Below are 23,083 nucleotides of genomic sequence, written 5' to 3'. Positions count from 1 at the left end.
TCTATAAAAGGAAGAACTAACAGAGCATTGTAAGGAAGGAATCATGATTGGGAAAATCATCAGTATTTAATATGAGAATGAAACAGGCATATACTTTTTTAACATAAAAGGTTTTAAACTACCCAAAGTTTCAGATAATAAAATATGGCAGATCCTCAATGTTTAAAAGTGATTTAACTGTGGATTTGAATAGAAAACATTTGAATAGACATGTGCCTTGCATTTAGTGGGTACTCAACAACTGTTGAATTCAAAGATTTAACCTGATCATTCTTATCTCTACAATTATAATACTCAAATTTCTCCCTTTATATAATATCTATAAATTTTGCTTTAATCTAATATATTATAGTCCATTTTCAGTACTTGAAGGATAAACTTTTATTTAAATCTGATAGTCTCACCCATGTTTAAAAAAACAGGAAAAATAAAATTGTTCCTACCTTATTAATAATAGGCCTGGAAAATCTTAAGTAAAAAAATTACACACTGTGTGTATTGGGAGATGGAGACAATTGATATCCATATGAGAAATTCCCAAATAGTGTTTACTGAATGTATCCATTTGTATTAGTTGAAGTTCTCCAAGGAAACAGAACCAACTAAAGGCAGGAAGGTAGGAAGGTAGGTAGGTAGGTAGATTTAGTATAATAAGGAATTGACTAATGAAATTTGGGAAGCTGGCAAATCCATAATCTGCAGAGATGATGTCTGAGTTTGAAGGCCATTGGGCCAGAAAATTCTTTCCATCAGCCAGAAAATTTTACCATTGTAGAAGATAAAAGCAGCCATTTCTCATCCCAAAGGCTTTTCATAAGACCTATGAAAATATGCAAATATCTAGTCCTGAAAACTAAATACAAGCTCTGTGCAAAGAAACAGCACTTTATAATGTGCTGATTTCTTTCAGTAAATGGAATATAATTTTGGTAAAAAAAAGTTTTCACACACATGTTTTGTAGAAGGTGAAAGAAGACATATCTTACCCCAAGGCTTCTCATAAGAACCTATAAAAACATGAGAAAAGCCAGCTCTTATTTGAGGGAAGATCAACCTTTTGTTCTATTTAGGCCTTCAATTGATTGGATGAGGCCCACCCACATTACGGAAGGCAATCTGCCTCATCCAGTCTGCCAGTTTAAATGATAATCTTATCCAAAAAACACACTCACAGAAACTTCCAGGATAATGTCCCACCAAATATCTGAGTACCCTATGGCTCAGTCAAGTCGACCCATAAAATCAACCATCACACTATCCAAAAAAAATAAAAGACTCATGATTTTTTCAAAATTTTGGGTAAGGAATTGATCACCAAAAACAAGTCACTTCAACAAAACATCAAGAAACTGATTTTCTTTTTGGACAAAAAGGCAATGTAAGCTGCTAGAGACCTGAAGGCCCTGGACCACTAATCAGAGTTCTCTGCCTCAAAGTTGATCTTCCCACTTATGAGCTATATGACCCAGGCACACTACAGTTGATCCTTGAACAACAAAAGTTTGAACTCTAAGAGTCCACTTAGACATGGATTTTCTCCCATCTGTCATCCCTGACAGGGCAAGACCAAGCCTCCCTCTTCCTCCTCCTCTGCCTACTCAACATGAAGACAACAAGGACGAAGACCTTTATGATGATCCACTTCCACTTAATGAATAGTAAATACATTTCATTTTCCTTATTATTTCCTTAATATCATTTTCTTTCCTCCAGACTACTGTAAGAATGCAGCAAATAAAAGGTATAGCATATAAAATATGTGTTAGTCGACTGCTTATGTTATCCATAAAGTTTCCAGACAACAGTAGGCAATTAGTAGTTAAGCTTTGGGGAGTCAAAAGTTATATGTGGGTTTTTGACTACATGAGTGTCAGTGCTCCTGACCCCCATGTTGTTGAAGGGTCAGCTGCCCTTACTTTTTTGAGTCACACCTGCATCATCTATTAAAATAGAGAAATAATAGTCTAGACTGAATAGAGTTGTTGGAAAAATGAAATGAAATAACATGTGTAACACATGTCTGTCACATAACAAGTTCTCCATAAACATTAGCTATTCTGCTATTAATAATCACTGTTATAACTATGAGTTCTAATTCTAGGCCTGCTGAAACCTATTAAAATAAGGCATGACTGCCTTAACTGGGATACTATTCCTATTGTCACACACTTGGGAATCTTATTGGATATTTATATACATCATTTTATCAGTTCTTTATACACATTGATCACATTGATCATTTGGCCACAGAGCAGTTGTACAAATAGATTATTTAGTAACCTATCAATTCAATCAAAATAACTTTCTGTATTACAATCAGTGATGGGGGAGGAAATCCTCCAAGCACCTCACTTGAAGAGAAATATAGAAACCACATCCGGCGAAGAGTCCCCCTCTAGCCACTGCAAAACCCAAGTTGTCATCAATAACTTGACATTCTAGGGTAGGAATCAGGACAGGAAAGAGGTGATCTCTCCTTTTGACCTTGTGTATCTGACCTCAGAAATAAGAGCTTGAGCTACAGAACTGGAATTGCCTTCTAGAATGGCCTGTCACAGTATTGTGTGATTTGGGGGACCCTCTTCATCTGGGGGAGACGGGTGGTCACAGCTTCCACCTCAGAAATTTCTGACCCTTAATATACCTTCACCCCACCTCTACTTAAAGGCTTAAAGCTCTAAGATTTTCCTATGAGGACAAAAAGAAAAGGAAATCTGAGCATTTGAAGAAATTCTTAAAAGTCGATGAGTGAGGTTTCCCTCACATATGCCATCTTCCCCTACCTCTCCTCTTGAAAACAATTAGTATTTTGCACCCTCAAGGTCAAGGTTAAACCCGGGTTGATAGTCATTTCCTTTCTGATCTTATTTGCCTTTTCCTGTTCTACTCATCAACTGCGTCTTCCAGAATCTCTGCAAAATAATTACCTCAACTTCAGGGGAAAGTTCGGATGTAAATACCCCCGCCCCCCTCCCCACGTCCACACATCTCCTTTCTTCTCTCTCCCTCTTAACATTTCCTTACGCTGTCAGCCAATAGAGGAGTTTAAACATTTAAATGCGGTATCTCAACTGCATTTAAAGAATTAACCCATTTTGCCCCTCACTGGTCTAAACCACAGGGTGCCAACCGGACGTTAATTGCTTTCATCTGGTGGGGTTCCAGACAGCTCCTCAGAAGGAAGGAGCGCACATTCCTGGCACCAATTGGCTAATTCAATTTACTTCAACGGCATTAGCCTCTGTCAGAATATTCATGAGCAGGGGAATGAGGACCCACGGCACAGGCAGGCAGCAGCCACTCCGGCTAGAGAAGGCGCGAGGGAGGGGAAGCGGACCGCGCACCGAGCTTGGGGGACGGTGACCGCGACCAGGGGGCTCTTCTCACTGGACTGACCGCGGCGGCCGCGGGAGGGCAGGACAGGGCATCGTCGGGGTTGGCGCACTTGGCAGTGCCCCTCAACTCCTGGCGATCGCACGGACACTTTGCGAAACATCCGAAGGCAGAAAAGCTGTGACACTTCTGACAGTGGGGGTAGGGGGGTGGGGGGCGGGGACAGCGCCGCGAGCAGGGGCGAAGAGACCCAGCGGGGCACCAGCCTCTCAGTGTGGGAGGCAGCGATGTGAGCAGGACGCCCGCCCTGGAGCAGTCAGGACCGAAGGTCTCCGGAGAGTCGCCGGCCTTGCCAGGTAACGCAGAGGGCTCGGGTCGGGCCCCGCTTCTGGGGCCCGGGACTCCGGGGGCGCAGAGTCAGCCCTCTGGGGCGAGAGCCCCGGGCGCTGCGCGCAGTCCCGCTCCGCGCTGCGCTCTCCCAGCAACTCCCTGCCGCCTTGGCGAGCCTACCGGCCACTCTGAGTTCGACTTCCTCGGACTTAGTGGGAAAAGGGGATGGAAAGGGGCTGCCGGGACTCGGGGAGCTCCTCTCTGGAAGCAGGGAAGCTGGGGCGCACCGGGGCAGGTGGAGGACGTGGCGCGCTGGGAGCGGGGACTGCGCACGCCTGGGGATGGTGACTGGGGATCCAGGACGCGGCTTGCGGGGGCGCTTGGCACCGGCTTCACCCTCACTGGTCCCGCGGGCAGCGGCGCCTCCCTCCGCCTGCAGAGGAGACAGGGTGGCCGCGTCCCTCGTACAGAGATGTGCGCCGGGAAGGGGACCAGAGAGCGAGGATCCGGGGAGGCGCAGGCACCTACGGGGCCGATCCCTGGTCCGCGCCTCGTGCCGCGCCCCCGCCTGAGCTCGGCAGTGGGAGGAGAATGTGGTAGGGACTCGCGTCCCCGCCACCTGCCGGACTTCGCCAACTCCCCGGATTTCCTGTCCTCGGGCCCTGACACTCCCAAGGAAAGCTCTGAATTGCGCGCGCGCTGTTTGGTTTTTGCTTGTTGTAGTTACCCTGGGGAAAGAGCCGGGGGCAAGGGGGTCAAATCGGGTGAAAGTTTCAGATATGCAAAGAAACGTTACCTAGGAGTCCCAACGTGTCCTTGGCAATAGGAGAGACTGCAGCGGCCTCTGCCTAGCTATCCGCCTCTGGGGCGGCAGTGGGGGCTGAAATCTGGAGGGCAGCCCGGAGGCAGCGCCAGAACCTTGTTTTGTTTCTGCTGAGACCAGGCTGGAAGTGAGAGGGGCTAGCACCAGAGAATCGGGGAGTTGGTCCCCTGGTAGATTCGGAGTTTACTATGTTGTTGCTATTATTATTAATGCTCTTGTTATTGGCACGAGCACCAGGAACAATTTTGTTTTTTTCTGATTGTTATAAATCGCCTGGAAACTGAACCTGCGGCCCTCTCCCCTCAAATGAAATGTCCCCGGACCTCCTCTAGTCTCTGATGTGTGTCTTTCCACCAAAGGAAATTACCCAGTCAGGGTTGTGGTGCTGTCAGGGACTCAGCTAAGGAATTGGATCTATCCAAGAACAACAAAAAGTTGAAACTAGGATGTGTTTGAACCCATGCTTATAGATGAGTATTATGTTCCTATCTGCTCACCTTCCTCAGCCGCCTCTGACTGGGGAACCCTGAAGGCACAGCCATCTTGAGCCCCATAGTTGACCCAGCGTTTCTCTTTCATTTATTTATACAACCTGGGAAAACCTTTTCCCTTTAGTGTTACCCCTGCAGTCTCGTTGGACATACTGAAAGGATTCAGGTCCTGACACTGGAGAAATCCACAAGGGCACCTGTGGTTGCCACCTCTTGGCTTGACTCTGTTCAGATGTTGTCCAGGGTGCGGGCTTGGGCAGCTGATGAAGCAGAAAGCTGGGCGAGGGTGTGGAAGAACAGTATGGCAGAGTTTAAGCTGAGTGCAGGAGATGAGGTCAAACATCCACGCTGGCCACATCCCTTCCTGCCAGAGAAAAAAGACGAATGAAGATCAGGAGGGAAGTATTATAAATTGGAACCAAGCTCTTAGAGTCTACTTAGGCTGTGAACCAAGCTCTCAGCGTCTACTGAGGCTTTGGCCATTGACTTTGGCGTGACCTTTCTTTTCAGTGCTTCTGATTTTCGCTCTCCGCAGATACTCAAGTAACTATGCCTTTCTAACAGGACAGTTGTCGTGAGATGATCTAATTTTGTATCCAAAAAAATGCTTTGAGTATCCTGGGAAAGGACAGTCTATAAAATATGCCATTTTAATGTTTTGTGAAAAGTTTGCTACACTGCAGGTTAAGAAGATACATTTTTAGCATGTGTGCCATGTGGCAGTGTAAAATTAAAATGGAAAAGGAAAGTACAAACATAAAAATGACTTAGCATTCTTGACATTCTTGTGCATACTTGTAGAAAAATTATCTTTCGTTTGGGGAGAGTTGCCGGGAAATTTAATCAGTGTTTATACTACTGAAACGCCCCCTTCTACCTTTCTGCCCTGTAAAATTTTATGACCCAGTTCTCACTGGAAAAGCGATGTGACTGTAGTAAGTGCTGAGGGCTGAGAGGAGAGACTGAGGTTGTTAGGGGAACTGTTACACAGGGTTTGGAGACTGGAATTGGAAGGAAGATGTCACTATCCTCAAAGAGCAGAGCAATGTTCGTCAGAAGAAAGCAGCTGAGCAGCACAGGATAACAGATCTAACATTGCTTGTCCTCTGCTCTCAGATTCAGGAAGAGGACTCCATGAGACAGCCCAGAGGGCTAACCAAGGCATTTTTCCCTCCCCCGTTGGGTAAAAGCGCTGCCTCCTTCTAGACTTTCGATTGGTATTAACTTCTCTCTTCCCGTCTGTCATAGTGCAGTAGTCTTCCCTTACCATCTCCAAGAGACTCAGATGTACCCTACACCCTCTCAGACCCTTATACATTTGTAAATATCCCCCAAGTTCTGAAGCTTCTCAAAGACCTGCAGCTGTTGGTGGATTTAAGTAAATAGTTGGAAGTCATCAAGAGAGCCACTGAAAAGTGGGTATGTTTTTCCCCTGGTGGAGAAGTTATTGAATGCCTTTTGAGGCAGAAAATTAGCAGTTCAGAAAAGCAGGAGGGAGTTCCTTGACTTCCCTCTATCCATAAACCAGTAGTTGTATTTTTCTTTCCCTCATAGTAGTGAGCACTGTTTAGCCAAGCATTTTTTACAATTTTGGACTTAAAATGGGGTTTTGCTGATGGTGTTCTATGGAGAAAGGAAAAACGTAAAGAGATACGGAAGGAAGAGCTGCAGTGGCGAGAACATAAATCAGCCAGAATATATGGGGGGTTGATGAGAATAGGTCTTTTCACCCTAAAAAAAAATGTCCACTTTGGAAGAAAAAGAAGTCTGATTATTGGCATCCAGGGCTGAAACCAAGGCAGCTGATGCCGAGAGGAGCCAAAGGGCAGTTCTTCTTAGTTTAGAAACAGCAAGACAGCCTCTGCCAAAGATTGCTGTAAACACGGAATAAAGATTTCATTGTGGGCTGGTGTGACTAGAATAATTAGACAGCTAATTGTTGATTCTGATCTGGTGGTGCTGCAATCAGTAGTGCAGAGTGGCGAAAAGAAGAGCAAGAGAGAAATAGAAAAGTAACATTTATCACTTTTAGATTCATTTGTTGTACTCTGATGGTACTTTGGGAAATCCTCGTTATTTCCCCTTACCCCCAAAGGCATATCCCCAGAATACCAGAGAGCTAAGACTCAGGGCTGCCATTTTTATTCCCTCTATATTCCACTTTGGATATGGGGAAATTTTCTTGTCCTCTAAAAACAGCATATGAAGCTATAATAAAAATAAATGCATTACCTAATTCTAGTATTAAATATATTTTATTTATATGTAAACTCCATGTTACCTCAATCAACATATATGCAAATAGCACCAGATTTTTATGCTTCTCCAATACTTTTTTCTTGGACATATAAGACTTAAAAAGTAAATATTTCATTTATGACATTTAATTATTGTCTATTGTGAAACAAATTGTTACAGTGATTAATCTTTCACATTTAATTGAAGAAACAACCTCCTCCATATTTTCATACTAATTTAGAGACCAAGAAAACATATTTTATGTAATAAAGGTGGTTTTAAGTAACTGAGCATCTACAGGTTTTATATTCAGTAGACTGTGACTTATTGTTATTTACTACAAGAAGGCATTGTCATCAATTCCTTCTGAAATGACTACTGCAAATGAAGACATAAGTAAGGGACTATACACAGTATTAAGCACACGGTGTCTGGGGAGGGGTAAATGAAGAACCATGTGTTCATTAGGTTCAGCCCTCCCTGAATCCTGATATTGACATGGAATATAGAGCAAAGTTGTCATTAGTTGAATATAAAAAAGGAATATCTTTAAGTGTCAATGTTAAGTATAATTGTTCTGGAAATAAAAGCATTGTTATCATAAAAGCATTATACATTAGCATAAACATAATATGACTGTATAACATAAGGTCATACAATCTCATAAAGAGAAATACTTAGTTTCTCCAAATATTCTTGTCTGTTTGCTTAAGAGGTGCAACACTATCTTTACTAGCCTTTAGTTTATTTTATCCATCACAAATCAAAAGGGATTGCAAAAGCAGAATATTTACTGAAGTGTTTTGTTTTGTTTTGTTTTTGAGACGGAGTCTTGCTCTGTCGCCCAGGCTGGAGTGCAGTGGCACTCACTCCAAGCTCCGCCTCCTGGGTTCACGCCATTCTCCTGCCTCAGCCTCCCCAGTAGCTGGGGCCCAGTAGCTGGGCCTACAGGCACCCGCCACCATGCCTGGCTAATTTTTTTGTGTTTTTAATAGAGACGGGGTTTCAGTGTTAGCCAGGATGGTCTCGATCTCCTGACCTCGTGATCCGCCCGCCTCAACCCCCCAAAGTGCTGGGATTACAGGAGTGAGCCACCACGCCCGGCCTTACTTAAGTGTTAAATAGCATAAGTAGTACAAAATTATGAAACTAGCTCTCAGAAGACAAAATTTTGCTTTAAAAAATGCACTGTCTACAGCAATTAAAAATAGAAAATCATATTACCACATTAAGTTATTGCAACAACCTATTTTAAAGAGAATTTTATTCTTTTTTTATTTAATTGCTATCCATGGTTTGCTAACTAGTGATTCAGAATAATCTGCCAATCTCTTGCTAACCAGGACTCTCTAGTTAAGAATGTTCCTAATTACATATGGATTAACTTAATTTTAGAACCCTGAGAACATTCAACGCAAAACATTACTCAAGTGCAATGCAAAATAGAAATGATCCAATTCACCTCAAGATATATGTAATTTTTTTTTTTAGATTAAGATATCATAAAAGAGAGGACATCTGGCCTACAAATATATCATTGAATAACCACTATAAAAGAGTAAAGGAAGCTATAAACTATTACATCCTTAAAACATAAAGTTTTAACAATATCACTCATCTCTTCTTCCTAAGCAGTAAGGGCTAGCATGTAAAGTACCATGCAAAAGTGCAAATGTCAGAAACATGCATAGCATTGCCTGATATGGGGGTATCCTTGCTATTTATAAGAATGTTTAACAATCTAATCACAAGTTTAGAGTGTATTCTGACTAATGCCATTACCTCCAAAGAGTAAAGAGGTATCTTGCATGGGAGCAAACTTAACTCTTCTTCTTTATAGTTCTACATCTCCTAACTAGAATCTTGCTCACAATAGATTCTTTAAAAATATGTGTTGATTTGCTTTTTAATAAGGAATATAAAATTGAATCAATTGAATTTTCAAGTTAAATAAATTTGTAATATTTAATTAAATATTTAGTCAAATATCTGAATGGTCCTTGTTACTTTGAATCATTTCTTTAAATTGACAAGAATTGCCTGTGACCATTAGTAATAATTATTGGCAATATTCTGGTGTGGACATTAGGGAGGTGAGAAAGTAGGAAATCTTTAAGTTTAAGGGTATTTTTTTCTAAGTTTTACCTAACTCTTAAATGTGTGTATGCATATATAAGCTGTTAAAATGTACAATATCTCTTTATAAAAAAAGTGGTACTATCACTGAATTTATTATTTACAAGTAGTAACATAAACAGATTCTACTCTTTAAGTACTGAGTCTTTTTTATTTTACATTCAAGGGGTACATGTGCAAGTTTATTACACACACACATATATATGTGTGTGTATATATATAGTGTGTGTGTGTGTGTGTATATCTATATCATAAGGAGAGATTGGACTTCTAGTGTACTCATCACCCAAATAATGACCCCATAGATAATAATTTTTCAACCGTCGACTTCCTTCCAGCCTTCCCACTTTTGAAGGCCTCTTTTCAGCGTCTATTCTTTCCATCCTTACGTTCATGTATTAAGTGCTGAGTCTTAGACCAAACATGACTAAGTAACTGCATGTTCTCTGTTATATCAACTAATTAAAGGGTAACTAATAAGGTGATAATTTGATTCCATGTAATGGATACATTTGATGGTCACAGAAATTTCTTTGACATGTAGCCCCCAACACCCCAACACTCCAACCATACAACCGCAACTCTGTGTTCAACATCTGGCAGGAGAACAAAAACTTAACTCTTAAAATACTTCACACTGAAATTATTTGTGACTAATACACTCCTACTTATCTGTTCCTGCACCTGGTTTATAACTAAAATAAGCTATGTTAACCTTCCACCCAAAATGAAAAACAGATGCGTGTTAGGAACTAAACTGTCTTTAGCTAAATCTTCAGCCTTTTTTTTTTTAAGGTCTGACCTTAGCTGAATGAACAAGGTAATCTAAGCGTTTTCCCAGAGAACAGTACATAGTGTAATATGTTGGCATAATTGGGAGCTAGTAGTCAAAAGAAAACCAGGATATAATTAGCATGAAGATTCAATTACCACTTGTTCCCACAGAGGGTTGTTTACTAGGATTAGAGTTAAGGTTGTGGGCAAAATAGCATGGAAAGAGATACAGGATAGTTTTTTTTGTTGCTGTTCTTTAGCTGATACCTTTGGACAGAACCAAATTTTGATTTCAACTTTCTCCCAATAATTTAAAAATACAGCTTACTAAATAGCAGCTTACATCAATTGTTGGGTAGAAATTTTAAGTGTACTCGTAAATATTATAGATATATTTATACAAATATTTGGTCAAAACTATTAATACAAAATATTTTCTGAAGGAATACGTACATCTTTTATTATACTCACGATTGTTTCACTTGGTAAACTCAATGTCTTTGAACCCCTTACTAAGTCCTAATAAGGGATTAAATTGTACTGATTATAAATAATTGATTAACTTACCATAATTTGTTTTTAAGCCAACAGATGTAATTTCCTTTAGCAATTTAATTAAAAATTGGCTAAAGAAATTTCACTTAGAAGTAATCTTATCTATATCTGAAAGGGCCACCAAATATGTTTCTTTTTAATTTGAAAGATGTTGAGCACTAAAATAAGAGTAACAAAATAGACAGAAATGAACATTTAATGTTTGCATCAAAGGATATCTTTTTCCATGCAAATGGCTTGAACAGACATGTAAAGTAGGCAGTATCACCCACCTACCACTGCTGAAGGTCAGACAAGGACTGGGAGAAACTAACTGGAAGATACAGCCATCTCCGTGCCCACCTCCCACACCGGTGCCAATGTTCTCTTATGTTTTACTTTGTCCAGGCTGTTATGACAAAATGCCATAGACTTGGTGACTAATAACAGAAATTTATCTTTCACAGTTCTGGAGGCTGAAGTCCAAGATCAAGGTGCCAGCATGGTCCATTTCTGGTGAGGGCCCTCTTCTGAGTTGCAGACTGCTATCTTCTCATTGTATTCTCACACGACAGAAAGAGGGCAAGAGAGCTCCCTGGGGTCCCCCCTTTTTTTTAAGGGCAAGAATTTCATTCATAAGGGCTCTACCCTGATTACACAATGACTGCCTCGAGGCCCCCCTCCTAATGCCATTCCATTATGGGTTAGGATTTCAATGTGTGAACTTGGGGGAGACACAAACATTCACAGGTCATTGCATCTCATCTTCATTTTCTAATGCAAGAAACAATACAATTTCCAATATTTCTTTTTGAAATCCCTTGATTCCCTGCATCAAATACTTCATATCAATTTGCAGAGGCACCGACCAGCATTACATCATTGAAAGCAAGCACCACACTTGAGAGCATGTGTCTTGTAGGCTTTTTTGGAATATTAAGTAAGAATCTAAATCTATGCCTATACTTTGCACAAACTGGCAAGATCTCCCAAGGATGTTCATCTTATAAATAAAGATTAAATAACACTTTGTGCTACCATTAATATCAAATTGCATTTAAAGCAAATAGTAGCTAGCAACCAAAGTACATCTTCATTAACAGCATAGTTTTGAAGTGTTACAGTTGTGTCTGCCTTTATGCTTAGCTGATACCCTCATCTCCATAATACTGGGAACATTTCAGTCTAAAAATATGAGGCATACTCATATTTGAAAATAAAATCTTTAAGCAGCCATTAAAATATTAATCCATTTGGCAGTTAGCATCTCGGTGGAATACTTCAGGCAGCTCAGCACAGAGGATGTTATTTGACTCATGGAGCTGGTTACCATTTGAAGATCAAATTGTTGAGGGTTGTTTCTTTAAACACAGGAAAACAACAGATTTCTTCATGAAATACCAAGTGCTATACATTTCTTTGGCTACATCTATCCATTTCACTCATGTCAAAACATGTACCATTCAGAGGAAAAACTGACAAAGCAAAATAAATAAATAAATAACCACCACTTATTTCATCATACCCCTCTGCCAGACACTGTGAGTGCTTCGTGTACATTACCTCTCTAATCCTCTCTTTGAATTCAGTATTGTTACCATCTTCACTTTGCAGATGCAGAAACTGATGAAGTGGTCACCAGAAGAGGTTTCAAACACAGGACTCTCTGGCTCCCACACCTGTGGTCTTCACCACTCAGTTCTACTGCTTCCTCTTCCCAAGCAGCGTTTCTCACCCTGGCTATGACTACTGACATTTTGCCTGGCAAATTCTTTGTCTGGGACGGGAAGTCCCCTACACATTGTAGAATATTTAATAGCACCCCTGTCTTCTACTCACTAGATACCGATAACATCTTCCCACTTTGGACAACAGTCTCCAGACCTTGCCAAATGTCAAATCCAGAAGTAAAAGTACCCCTAGTTGAGGACCACTGCCTTAGTAAAGTTCAATTTTCATTCATTCCTTATTATAGTATACATTTTCAATTTAAGAGTAGGGCATCCATTTTCCAGATCATAATGTAGATAGTTCCCATGGTTATATCAGCCACATTATATATGATTTGTTATATATATCAGACAAAACTTTAGGAGAAAAAATCATTAAGTCAGCATGCCTTCATTAAAATCAAGTCTTTCCCTACTCAACTTGTTTCCTTTGGGACCCAGACTGGATGATCAGGGGATTGCCCTGATTATATCTTTGTACCAACAAAAGCTGGAACCATGGTTGAAAGGGCATTGTCCACAGTGCCCCCAAAAGTCCATTAATAGATGGTTTGTTAGACTCCAAGCTCCTTGAGGATAAAGATGGGAACTCTCTTGTTCATCTTTATATGCCCTGAACCCAATATCTTACCTGGCACATAATCAGGGCACAGCAAGTACCTCTTTAATAAACCAATGAAGCCCTGGTTACCCTAATGCAGGTTCTAAATGCTCTGTTCTGGGCTTCTAGCTGGATTTGCCATGTATTACATTTTGGTTTAATTTGTGGCATGGACATGCACATTATGGTATGCCAGTCATACAAATTTAATGAAACCTGAATGAATAGTTTATATTAGATGAAGAAATGGGGTCAAAAAGGCTGATATGATCCACTATATATGACCAGATAAAATTTAACACAAACATGTGCCAGTGAGAAAAGCACATGTGGAGGTTGAGTGCCACACCGAAGACCACTCTGCCAGGGAAAGGCAGACCCAGGATGCAAATTCAGGCCTTTAGATATCCACTGTATCCACTGTTTCCAGGGATGAGTCCATCCTGCTTTACTTTCTCTTGGTCAGGGTGCACTGAGATGTCCTGTTCTGTTCTACTCATCACACTGTACCTGAGCTGTATAGAAAGTAGCCACTGGTCGGGAAAGGGCTCAACAACATGCCTTCCACATGAGAAATGGTTGAAGGTCTTCAAAATAGCCGACCTGACACAGAAAAGACTTAGAGGAAGCACAATAATCCTCTTCAAGTATCTGAAATATCTTTATGTGAAACAGAAAATATATTTATTCTGCATTGCTATGGAGGCCTGGACCAGGGTCAATGAATGGGAAGCATATTTTATTCCAGCAAAATGATGAGCTTCCTAATGATGAATTACCTTATGTTGAAGTGGGCTTTCCTGGAGAGCAATGAGTTCCCAGCAGCCAGAGGAGAACTTGCAGATGACTGGCCTATGGGAGTCTGAGCACAGACATCAGATCGGGGAAGGTACCAGAGGTCCTCCAAGGTGCTTTCTAGCCTGTGGTGCCTGTGAACTCTTTTTTAGAGGCTATTGGTTGACCATGTAAACCACTCTGTAATTTTGTTAAGAAAAGCAAGACGTACTATTTCCTCTAACCCACACAGTCACTCATAGGGGTAAATTAGAGAGAATACACAGGAAAGAGGATCCTACCATATGCCATATAAAATAAGAATCACTTGCCATGGGCCAAGCCCTGTCAAAAGCACTTCATCAGTATTATCCCATCAATTCCTGATAATGCCATGACGTACAAATATCATCACCATTTAGTAGCTGAAGAAATGAAGTCACAGAGAAGATAAATAAGTCGCCCAAGAGCACAGAGCTGGTTATTCTAGCCTTACTGCTTGAACCTGAGTCTGTACAAAATTATGAAGTCTGTTTTGTAACTATAATACTACGGTATACCACCTCATCCTTTCAGCAGGGATGCACTATTTAATTTGAAATGTTGCCAGTTTCTAGAGTTTGAGACATATGGCTATTTAAATGCAGATACCTAAAATATCTTCCGAAGAATAAAATACGTAATTTTAGAAATTATTTGCTGTTTTCTGCTAACCATGATATCACTTCCTTCAAATAGTGCAAATTACCATGAGTTGACTTTAAGTAAACGAGCAGGCCGGGCGCGGTGACTCACGCCTGTAATCCCAGCACTTTGGGAGGCCGAGGCAGGCGGATCACAAGGACAGGAGATTGAGACCACCCTGGCTAACACCGTGAAACCCCGTCTCTATAAAAATACAAAAAATTAGCCAGGCGGCATGGTGGCGGGCACCTGTAGTCCCAGCTACTCGGGAGGATGAGGCAGGAGAACAATGTGAACCCGGGAGGTGGAGCTTGCAGTGAGCCGAGATTGTGCCACTGCACTCCAGCCTGGGCGAAGAGTGAGACTCCATCTCAAAAAAAAAAAAAAAAAAAAAAAAAAAGTAAATGAGCAAAATAGGATTTTTAGGGCTTTAAAAAAAAACTGTCTATAGAAGAAAGATTGGTAACGGCATTTCAGATGCTGTTCTATAAATTAGGGAATTAGAACCCAGGTCTCCAGACTGCAAGGTACTAGTGCAAAACAAGACCATGACTTTCATTTCCACAAGTTCAGAAAATTCTAATGGTCAAGGGTTTAAGATAATTTTATTATTAGAGATCATGCTGTCTTCTAATTATGATTATCTCCTTTGGTTATATTCTGTCTTATGATTATTTTGGTGAACATTTCATAAATCCAAACTGACTTTAAAAACTACTTTCTCTGCCTTTATCATTTCAATGCCAGAAAGACACTGAAAACCTCTAAATCATTCTGCCAGTGAACTCTGATTTACTTGAGGTTAACATTAACTTTGCAAATTAAATCGGTGACTTCCTGTTCTTAGGAAGGACTGCTTCATGCCCACCATTCCGGACAATATTCAGCAAAAGACTTAAAACACTGTTCAGCATTTGCTTTCTAAAGTTATTGCTGCCCTGGCGCTCACATGCACTTCAACGTTTATGGAAGTCCGTAAGTCTATGTTTACCATTCTTGCAAAGTATCAAGATGGTTGTAGGAAGGAGCCCAAGCACTTATCACAGGACTTAAAACAGCATCTTATGCAGCTCTTGGTGGGATGGTTATTTTGCCAAGAGGCAGGAGGCTTTGCTGTGCCCTGTGGCTTGCAGAGCTGAGGAAAGGCCCATTTCTTCACCGGTCACTGACGAGGGTCATCTGCTGTTAATGAAACAGTTTTAGGCCGCATGTTCACAACCCACCTAGGCACATGTGTAAAATAACTGGCTCAATGAACCTCTTACCATAACATTTGCTCATTAGGGTACCATTCCTTCATGTCAAATTGTGGCTTGAAGAACATTTATATGAATCTGTGAAGTGGAATGGAGATTAGCACATCGATGTTTTTCCCCCTAGGTTTTTACATTATTTCTCAGGGGAAAACCTATATAGAAGAATGCTCTCAGGATACTTTATGATGGGAAATGTTCTGAATCAAAAACCCAGATGTCTTAATGAATCATGGGAAACATCTCTAAGAAGTATGTAGGATGGAGTGTGAACCTAGGAGAGCAGCCCTTCCATCCTCCACGAGCCACCCAGAACATAAGACCTGAGAGGTTGTTTGGGAATTTGGACAAAAGAGACTAGAATTGACATGGAAAGGAGACAGAGGTGCAACCCTTTCTGGATTGACCAAACTTAAGACCAGACAGATCCTAGCACTGTCGAATAAACCAGGCAAGTGCTGCCAGTACCTTGGCCCTGGTCTTTCCAAGTTCCTCAAGCCAATGTGTGACAGAAGTCATTACGGCATCCATCTCTACCTTTATGTCTAATTCTGCAAAGTGTAGCTGACCTCAGATGGTGGCGCTTTTAGAAGTCATTGGCTAGGTATTTGAATAATTAGGACAGGATTAAGTGAGAAATGGAAAAGAAAAAGAATGACCACTAAGTCATGGTCTTCTTTATCAGAAGGGAAGAGAGGAATTGCATCATTGTTATGAGTTATTTCTATTACAATATGCAGTTGTTAAGTTAGAGGGATCTGCTAACTTCCTTCCCCACCTTGACCCCACCATTATTAATTTCCCATAGAAGATAACAAAAATAACTTGCATCCTTGAGAAGAAAGGAAACCTTTTATGCATTTGATTCTGGGTAAAAGAAATATTTATACCAAATTGAAGGCATGAAAAATAAATAACTGCATTGAAAAGTCACAGCCATATTGAACAATAAACAATTTATGGAAGGAGCTTAGAAAAAATATTTTTAAAAAAATCAAAAAGCATAGCTTCTGACAAGTACTCTTTATTTATGAGAGTAAGTAGAATTTTCAAGGAACACGAAAATATGAAAATAAAATATAAGTTTGACACACGTTTCTCTTTGAGGTTTTGCAAAAAAAGAGAAATCTAGGTAGATGTGAGGTTAATTACATAGTTTAGTTCAATTATCATTATCTACACTAATTGAGAGAACAGAAGAGGTCAGGATTATGTGAAATTGTAAGTGATCTGAAATAATTTACAGTTGAGTAGGTGAGTGATTTTTTATATTTGAGTTAAACACAGGTAAGCCCTGGATCTAGCAATTTAATTTTTCAAAAGAAAAGTCAAATAAGGGAAGTCCAGGTGCCCACGCTTGGAAATTGCTCTTGTTCCCCCTTCCTATCTCATTTCAGTTCCTCCCAACATGTCCATCTGGGGTGCTGGCGTGCTGCACCCACCTGGCCAGTGCTGGGCTTATCTTCTGCTGAATATACCAGATAACCCAATGGTCCATGAGGTCTATTTTTGCTCTTGCTTTCTGTTCCTTTATAGTTGCTGTGATTTTATAAATTTGGTAGTCTGAGAGCAAGGAATGGGAGAATATGTGGAAAGGGTTAACCGAGGAAGTTGTTGCCAACAAACGTTAATGTCACAACCCCAGGTCTAACAGTCCCCAGAGTGGTTACTACTATCAAAAACACAAACACAGGCCAGGCTCAGTGATTCATGCCTGTAATCCCAGCACTTAGGAAGGGCAGGGTGGGTGGATCACTTGAGGCCAGGAGTTTGAGACCAGCCTGGCCAACGTGGTGAAAACTTGCTAAAAATAATAATAAAAAAATTAAATTAAATTAAATTAAAAAAATTAGCCGGGTGTGGTGGCACACACCTGTAATCCCAGCTACTCAGGAGACTGAGGCATGAGAATCGCTTGAACCTGGGAGGCGGAGGTTGCAGTGAGCCGAGATCATGCCACCATACTTCAGCCAGGGTGATTGAGTGACACCCTGCCTCAGAAACACACACACACACACACACACACACACACACACACACACACACGCTTTGTTAAACATTTCTCTGGTTCCAAGGCAAATTGGAATATGCATTGTTTCAAATTCTATGCACACAAAGTGAATGAATAGCTGTCAACAAAGATATAATTAAGGAGATGTTGTCAATAAATTTGAAATGATAATTTACCTTGGAACAGCCACATTATATCTTACCTCTCCTCTAGCCTCTCCTCACAGGGCCTCCTCTAGGATAATCTAGAGTTTCCTCAATAAAATTAGGAGGGGAAATGCCATATGTAAGTTTTTAGAGACTTTGAGAAATTCATAAACAATACTTTTTTTTCAGATGGACATGTGGCTAACATTTTCCTAAAACTCATGATGTATTTTTGGCCAAATATTATCAACTGACACCCCCACAAATAAAGAACTCAAACATAGTTTTATTAGTTGATAATTATAGCAATAAAGATACTTCCTGAGCCTACAGAATCTTACCTTTGCAAAGTTTGGCTTCCTGTGTATTATTTCATGTTTTCAGAGCTACCTACCATCAACCCTTCTCCTGGTTATAACTGATTTCATTTTTCTGGGGGTGGGGCGTGATCCACTGGAACATTTTAGGTCTCAATGTTTTTAAGTGAAAGTGTGTTTGTGCCAAATGAGTTACTTTCCTTACTCTTAGGAACTGTTTCTGCCACAGGCTTGCTCATATCATTCCCACACCTTGAGGAATCTATATTTCTTTTGAACTATCTCTGATCCTCTTCCCAAAAGATGGTTCAAAATTACTCTGTCTAAATGAGACCTTAATTAGCCATAGATTACTCTGCCCCACCCCCAAGACTCTGATGTTCTCCCCTATATTAAATTACACTTGTGCACCATGTTTGATGGTATCCTCACCGTTGTTATCTCGGGCGTTTAATGTCTCTTCCCCTAGCTGAGTCATAACCTTCTTCAAGGCAGACTGGGGTTCTGCTTTCTGCTGGCCGAGTTCCCCATTATGAATGGTGGGGCACATGGATACCAACGGCCCAGCGCTTTACAACACCCCTGAAACATACCATTGTGTCAGTTCAGTGCTGTCTGTCAGCCCATTATCCGATCCACACAGCCATAAAAACATGAGAAATCTAGATTGTCACCCTGTCTAAAGAAAGGAGGGGTTGCAAAGGTGGAAAGTGTAAGAAAGCACAACTAGCGTGGAGAGAAGAAAAGGAACATTCAGAGGGGAACTGAGAGGGAGCAGTAAGGCAAGACTGTGTGAAAAAGGAACAAACTTCAGCTTGGTAAAACTATGAATAACTACATTTTATTTTTATTATTTGGAATCTAGGTGTAGCTTTGTGGGGCAGTAAAGCAGGATTGTGTGGAAAGGGGGAAAGTTTTCAGCCTTTAAAAAATATGAATAGCTACATTTTGTTTTTACTTAGAATCTAGGCGTTGCTTTGTAATGTGCTGGAGGAAGTAAATTTATTTTTAAACTGCATGTAGGCTGTGCTTTTAAGACTGTGGGGGTTGAAATGTGTATTCTTTTTAAATGATCACTTTAGGAGTGGCTGTTAGAAACATTGGAATTACCAGAACAACTAACCATGGTCTCCATCTCTGAATTCTAGACAATAAATGGCATTTTGGCAAATCTGTTCTGTGTGCCCTACCAGCTAAAAAATCTCCTGTTTGATGTTCACCATCTGCTTCTTCCTAGCAGATCCAATCCAAATCCAAAAATGAACAGGTGAATTTAAGCCCTAGAGATTGGCGCTTTCCCAGGGAAAACAGGAGACATTCATGAACTGTTAGCACTTTGAAATTCTAATTTACAGGCTGAACCTAGAGGACTCCTTCTCTGAATACGTCTTCCCAGGTTGAGATGTATGAATATGAGACATCCAGGAAATAGGCTAATTTAGAAGGAATTTAAGTTCTTAATGAATGTTTCCTACAGATTCTATAATGACTCCATTCTGTTTTTGCCATGCAAAGAAGTATGCCCTTTTCACTGTTGTTGGCATGAACTTTTTAAAGACTCCCTCCTACACAGCACAGTGACAATTATTTTTCTGTGGATATCTACAGATTCAGCACCTAGGAGTTCTGCAATGAGTATTAGAACTTCTTCATTCAAGCCATATCTCTCCTAAGACTAAAAATCCAAATGCAGCAACATTCTAAATTAGGCCAGAGAGTATATAAACTTCTAAATTGCCACATGCAAGTGACAGATGAAAAAAAAAAAAAAGAAAAAACAGTATCAAAATTAGTTGTTTTAATCTATCTCACATTGCAGGTTGTCATGGGTAATTTGGCTTATATTTCTACAAACTACATGAGCTGAAGATTCAAATGGAGGACTACAAAATCAAGGCAAAGGTGCTATTTCCACCAATAAAGCTTATTAGCTAATGTATTTGTTACATCTACATTGACTCAAGCACTAAGAAATCACTGCATGTTGTTTGGAATCCACTGAGTTTAAGTGACTTTCCTAGCGGTCACACAGTAGTTGACTAATCTGAGACTAGATTCCAGGACCTCCAAGCCATTGCTCCTGCTTGTACAATCTATTATCCTCCCACTAGGTCCCCTCTCTCCCTGCTCAACTTTGGTGGACACTGCATTTCACATTGCTTAGCAGTGTTTATTGCTGTTTTCTTCAGAAATACCCAAAGAATCTATGTTATTCTCTCTATTCTACCACTTTATGTTCTGGCCCTCATCATTTTTATTTACATTTCTATAAAAATTACTGCTGATCTCCAAGCCTTCATACTCTTCCTTTTTGCAAGACATTTAACTTCCTAATGGGACTGCACCCCCTTTAATAATCACCTTGGATGTAGGACAGGACTTCCAGCAGTCTTGAGTTAATATATCATGGTAATTATGTAGATGCAGGGTGATTCCATGCAAGATTCCATCCTTAATCCAAAGGAACCATAATTGAATGACTGGAGCTTATTCTTCTCTTCTTGGGAAGAGGAAAGGGTGCTATCTGAGGGTTCAAAGCCATTACTGCAAACAGGGTTGAAGTGTGAACTGCCAGCTAAATAGGGTAATATATGCTAGTTACTCTAAGAAAAACACCAAGTCTCAGTGGCTTCACACCATACTCGTCTATTTCTTACTCACATCATAGTTCAGCTTTATGTCAGGTGATCCTTCTGAGTGCTTTTCCTCTAAGCAATGACTTGGAAATTTGGGCTGCCTCCATCTGGTGACTCTATCTCCTCTAGGTAGAAGGCAGAAATCTTTCCTCAAAGTCACCAAGGGAACAAAGACAGAAAGTACAGAGGATCTTTCAGAATATCTTACGGTTAGTAATAAAGATGCCTTTCATTGGCCAGAACCTTGCCTCAACCTAACAGCAAGGGAGGCAGGCAAATGTTCTCTTCCTGTGTGCCCAGGAAGAGGAGATGGGACTCAGTAGCATCTTCCAGTCTCTGATACAGCTCATAACCTTTTCTTCATTAGCAAGCAGGATCTTGGTGCCTATGTGAATTCTTGTAGTTTGATGGCACTGATGGTGGCTGAAGGAAGTACACCAAACAATTGTCAATAAGTCCACATTAGCTGTAACGTGAAATGCAAACTCCCTAACAAATCGTGGAAGACACAATGTAGCAGTACCGTGTAATGGTTAAGTACATTGTCTACCAAATAAGATCATCTGAGTACAGATGCTGCTGGTCTCAGGGTTACTTGTTGAGAGCCACTGCCATAAGCCTTCCCCTTTCACTCCCCCATCCTCTGGTAAGCTCCTACAGCCTCAGGTGGGGATTCAGCCAATAGATGTTGCAGTCTGGTTGACTTTAAATCATGCTCCTGCCTCTCCCTGAGTAAGTTACTTAAATTTCCAGACAAGTTACTTAATCTCTTTGATCAGGTTCACTCAATTGAAAAGTGGGAGTAATAATGCTGATCTCAAAGGAATTACATTTGATTATCAATATAAAACATTTTGTACCTTGCCTAACACATGGGAAACACACAATAAATGGTAACTGCAAATATTATCAGGAGAAAAGAACTTGTTCAGTTTGCCCCTATGTTACTTTTGGACAACAAAAATAACTGCAAAATCTAATGTAAAAAAAAATTTTCCGGTGATATGGAGGTTTATTTTAAAAAGCAGCACCTTTTGGATGCCTAAATCTGTGTACGAGCTCTGTGATATTAGCCAGGTAACTTGATGTCTTTCTTTAAAATATATTCCTACTACCTGTGTCATGAGATTGATGTCATGAATACCTGCGTCCTAAGAAAACTTGTAGACGCATCTAGTATGTTCCTGTCACATGGTAGATTCTCAATATATGTTGAGTTACAATTATCAACCTCTTCTCAAAATGCTTCTACAATGAAAAGTGATTTTCAAACTACGAGAGCAAGATAAAAACATGTATAAAGACATTTTGAGAAAATGATTATCGTTTTAAAAAGATGCTTATTAAGATATTTTTGATCTTTGACCTTCATCACTGCCCACTCCCTCCTTGGAGAACAGCTTCTCGATGCCTCTATTTAAATGATAATCACTGTGCAAAACTCAAAGTCTCTTCATTCAGGAACTTACAGTACACATCTTAATAAACCATAATGAACTGGAGACATGAAGAATAACTGGATAAACAGGCCTCTCTCTCCAGCTGTCATGTCTGTCTGTGACAGCAACTGGTATTTCATTGTAAAAGATGCTAATTTCAATCTGAGCTGTGGCAGCATTGAGAGGAGCATAAAAGGAATTCTTGATTATCTGTATCAGTAACTGTGGTCCCTGGGGATGCACTCAGAAACTTCAGATCACATATGGCAAGAGTGCTGTGATAAAATATGCATCAATGGAGCTTTGTGATTTATGATAATAAAGAAATGGAAAGTTTTGCCCTCTATGATAACTATTTGTGGCTGGTATTTCTCTTTTTACTATTTCTGGAGTTGTAAATGATATTTGTTGTACTAATTATTACAGCATTCAGTATCTGGATCACTGTATCATTTCTATAACTTCTGTCAAGTTCCTGAGGGCTTACCATGATACTGTTTTAATGATGATGATTCTCCCAATCTAAATTTAATAAATAATAATTACCTTAGTTGCTGGACCACATTGGCAAGTAAGACCACAATATTCTTACTTGACAAAATTAAACGTTAGTAACTCTGACTCCTCCCTTTCACTGTTTTGACCAATTCTTGAAATTTCAAAATCTAGAAGCTACTTGGACTCTTTCCTGTAACCGCCCAACACAAAACCCTTGGGTGGCCAAGGGCTTACTCGCTATTTCACAAGGTATCTGTTTCATTCATAGAAGTTCTTACCGTTAGGAATTTACTTATTAATCGAAATCTGCCTTCATAAAAACGCTATCTTGGCCC

At 40.3% G+C, this 23,083-nt stretch overlaps 1 protein-coding gene and 1 long non-coding RNA gene across 7 annotated transcripts in view; one reads left to right on the top strand and one right to left on the bottom strand.

The window, feature by feature from the left end:
• Nucleotides 1-3,563: 3,563 nt before the first annotated feature.
• Nucleotides 3,564-23,083, top strand: part of LOC105477026 (cadherin 20) — a 224,049-nt gene continuing 204,529 nt past the window's right edge. For 2 of the 5 annotated variants that reach the window (XM_011733353.3, XM_011733348.3), the window contains exon 1: nt 3,564-3,689. The gene's annotated coding sequence lies outside the window, so the exon portion shown is untranslated. Of the gene's footprint in view, nt 3,690-4,503; nt 11,176-23,083 lie in introns of those variants that run through there. The other 3 variants (XM_071085245.1, XM_071085242.1, XM_071085247.1) reach the window with 2 other exon arrangements.
• LOC139360002 (uncharacterized) overlaps nt 5,253-23,083 on the bottom strand; it is a 247,168-nt gene continuing 229,337 nt past the window's right edge. The window contains exon 4 of one of the 2 annotated variants that reach the window (XR_011616847.1): nt 5,253-5,341. This is a non-coding gene — a long non-coding RNA (uncharacterized lncRNA). The remainder of the gene's footprint in view (nt 5,342-23,083) is intronic. The other variant, XR_011616848.1, reaches the window with a different exon arrangement.

Source organism: Macaca nemestrina, chromosome 19 (genome assembly GCF_043159975.1).
Source record: "Macaca nemestrina isolate mMacNem1 chromosome 19, mMacNem.hap1, whole genome shotgun sequence".
Lineage (NCBI taxonomy): Eukaryota > Metazoa > Chordata > Mammalia > Primates > Cercopithecidae > Macaca > Macaca nemestrina.
Note: the sequence above shows the minus strand (reverse complement) of the source record. Positions and strands in the feature narration are given on the sequence as shown.